At 43.7% G+C, this 3,628-nt stretch overlaps 1 pseudogene; it reads left to right on the top strand.

Annotated features, from left to right (window-relative positions):
- Positions 1-446: 446 nt before the first annotated feature.
- LOC121012657 (elongation factor 1-alpha 1-like) lies at positions 447-3,232 on the top strand (annotated as a pseudogene).
- Positions 3,233-3,628: the final 396 nt, after the last annotated feature.

The following is a 3,628-nucleotide window of genomic DNA, read 5'->3' as shown; positions in this document are numbered from 1 at the left end:
ATGATCTCACAGTTTCTGAGTTTGAGCCCCATGTCAGACTCTGTGCTGACAGCTCGGAGCCTGGATCCTGCTTCGGATTCTGTGTCTCCCTATCTCTCTGTTCTCCCCCTGCTCACATGCTGTATCTTTCTCAAAAATAAGACTAAAAAAATTTTTTAAAGGAAAAAGAGACAGAGAGAGAATATTAATCTCTGAATGTTGAGTTGAGAAGTAAGAGTATTTTGAGGTTTTTTGTTTGTTTGTTTTTTGTTTTGTAACAGAGATTAGACATTCCTAGTGTTAATTCTTTTCCTTTTAGAGTGTTAGTCAAGCCCCTACTAAGGGCAGCCCCTGTACTTGTCTCCCATAATCCTCCACTTCTGGCACTCAGGGACATCACAACTGCACTCTCTCATATTTGCAACAAGATTTTTCTCGATCAACAAAATTCCAGCTTTTTCACAATGGGTTTGCACCCAGAACACAGGTGTTATGAACACCACTGCTAAACCTAAACCAAAATGGGAAAGCAAGAGACTCCTATCAACATCGTCATCATTGGACACGTAGGTGCGGGCAAGTCTACCACTACTGGTCATCTGATCTCTAAATGTGGTGGGATCGACAAAAGAACTATCAAAAAATTTGAGAAGGAGGCTGCTGAGATGGGACAGGGCTCCTTCAAGTATGCCTGGGTCTTGGATAAACTGAAAGCTGAATGTGAACGTGGTATCACCACTGATACCTCCCTGTGGAAATTCGAGACCAGCAAGTACTATGTGACACTGATGCCCCAGGACACAGAGACTTTGTCAAAAATATGATTACAGGCACATCTCAGGCTGACTGCTGTCCTGATCGTTGCTGCTGGTATTGGCGAATTTGAAGCAGGTTGTCCAAGAAAGGGCTGACCCGTGAGCATGACCCATGAGCCCTTCTGGCTTACACACTGGGTGTAAAACAGCTTATTGTCGGTGTTAACAAAATGGATTCCACTGAGCCCCTCTACAGCCGGAAGAGATACGAGGAAATCATTAAGGAAGTCGGCACCTACATTAAGAAAATTGGCTACAACCCCGACACCGTAGCATTTGTGCCCATTTCTGGTTGGAATGGCGACAACACGCTGGAGCCAAGTGCTCACATGCATTGGTTCAAGGGATGAAAAGACGCCTGTAAAGATGGCAATGGCAGTGGAACCACACCGCTTGATTGCATTCCGCCACCTACTCATCCAACTGACAAGCCCTTGCGTCTGCCCCTCCAGGACGTCTACAAAATTGGTGGTATTGGTACTGTCCCTGTGGGTTGAGTGGAGACTGGTGTTCTTAAGCCAGACGTGGTGGCCACTTTTGCTCCAGTCAGTGTTATAGCTGAAGTAAATTCTGTTGAAATGCACCATGAAGCTTTGAGTGAGCCTCTACTTGGGGCCAACGTGGGCTTCAATGTCAAGAACGTATTTGTCAAAGATGTTCCTCATGGCAATGTGGCTGCTGATAGCAAAAATGACCCACCAATGGAAGCAGCTGGTTCAGGATAATCACAGCTCAGGTGATTATCCTGAACCATCCAGGCCAAATTAGTGCCGGATACACCTGTGCTGGACTGTCACACAGTTCACACTGCCGGCAAGTTCGCTGAGCTGAAGGAGATTGACCGTCATTCTGGAAAAAAGCTGGAAGATGGTCCCAAATTCTTGAAATCTGCTGATGCTGCCATCATTGATATGGTTCCTGGCAAGCCCCTGTGTGTTGAGAACTTCTCTGACTACCCTCCTCTGGAACATTTTGCTGTTCGTGACATGAGACAGACGGTTGCTGTGGGTGTCATCAAAGCAGTGGACAAGAAGGCAGCTGGACCTGGCAAGGTCAACAAATCTGCCCAGAAAGCTCAGAAGGCTACTTATCTGCCCCCAATACCTGCCACCCCAGTCTTAATCAGTGGCGGAAGAAGGGTCTCAGAACTGTTTGTGTCAATTGGCCATTTAAGTTTAATAGTAAAAGGCTGGTTAATGGTAACAATGCATCGTAAAACCTTCAGAAGGAAAGGAGAATGTTTTTTGGACCATTTGTTTTTTTGCGTGTGTGGCAGTTTTAAGTTATTAGTTTTTAAACTCAGTGCTTTTTAATTTTTTTTTAATTTTTATCTACCTTTGAGAGAGAGAGAGCAAGCATAAGCAGGGGAGAGGGAGAGAGAGAGAGCAAGCACAAGCAGGGGAGAGGGAGACACAGAATCTGTAGCAGGCTCCAGGCTCTGAGCTGTCAGCACAGAGCCCAACACGGGGCTTGAACCCATGAACCAGGAGGTCATGACCTGAGCCGAAGTCGGATGTTTAACCAACTGAGCCACCCAGGCACCCCTAAAATCAGTACCTTTTAATGGAAACAACAACTTTGACCAAAAATCTGTCACAGAATTTTGAGACCCATTAAAACAAAAGTTTAATGAAAAAAAAATCCATTAACGCATTAAATTTTTAATCTCATTTAAAAAAGGGGAAAAACCCACCCTTTTAACTCCTTACTTCTTTATCTTCCACACCATTTTACTCATTTTCTTTATAGCAGAATTCCTCAAAATACTTGTGTATTTTTCCAGTCTCTGATTCCTTGCTTCTCAATCTATTTTAAATTCTCTCCAATCAGACTTTCAAAATCACTCCAATTAACTGAAATGACTATTGTCAGGGTAGTCGATGGGCTCTCCAAATCCGTCATCCAATCTCTGTCCTCCTCTTCCATGGCTCATCAGCTTTTGGCATATATAATTCCTTCCTTCTTGATACATTTCCTTCACTTGCCATGCAAGACATTTGCAAGGAACTGGCTTTACACATTTGCTCCACTGCATTCTCCTTTCTAGCTCCTAATCTTTGGAGTTCTTGCTGTTGTTTAAGGAATGGCCCAGCATAGTTCCTGAACATTTTCTCTCGTCTACCAAAACTCTCTCCTTCAGTGAGCTAATCTAGGCTCATTTCTGGACTTATGACTGTTAGGCAAAAATTTTTACTGTCAACCAATCATTTATGTTCTCCCTCAAATTGCCCAGACCCCTCTCAGTTACGTGAGTCTATTGGGTTGACCATCATCAACAGGAATGTCTATCTCTTCTAGGCAAAGCATCTAAGAGTTGGTCTGAGATCTTCCCGCTCATGATGGTGGTGATACCTGGTGACAGTGACGGCCTCATATTGGAAGAGTGGAGTTCTGGGATGGAACTGACTTTAATGTCCGAATCCAGTGCTTGGAAATGAGCTGCTCCAAGAAGAGTGTTTGGATAACAGACCTTGAACAAGAAATAATGCTTTTTTTTCTTTAAGCACAGGGTCAGCAAATTTTTTTGTGTGCAAAATGACAGATGATAAATATTTTAAGCTTACAGCCATACCATCTCTGTTGCGGGTATCAATTCTACCATTACAGAGAGAAAGCAGCCATACATAAACTGTAAATAGGCGTGGCTGTGGTCCCAATAAAATCACACTTACCAAAAAGGGTGGTGGCTAAGTTTGGCCTATGGACCATTGTTTGCTGAGCTCTGGTTTAAGCCAGTAAGATATGGGGGTTTCCTTGCTATCATAGCATATAGCTTGGTCTATACTGATTAACACAACTTTCAGATTTATGTGGTCATTCCAGACCTCCAGGCA

Source organism: Herpailurus yagouaroundi, unplaced genomic scaffold (genome assembly GCF_014898765.1).
Source record: "Herpailurus yagouaroundi ecotype Mexico unplaced genomic scaffold, PumYag 197, whole genome shotgun sequence".
Classification (NCBI taxonomy): domain Eukaryota; kingdom Metazoa; phylum Chordata; class Mammalia; order Carnivora; family Felidae; genus Herpailurus; species Herpailurus yagouaroundi.
Note: the sequence above shows the minus strand (reverse complement) of the source record. Positions and strands in the feature narration are given on the sequence as shown.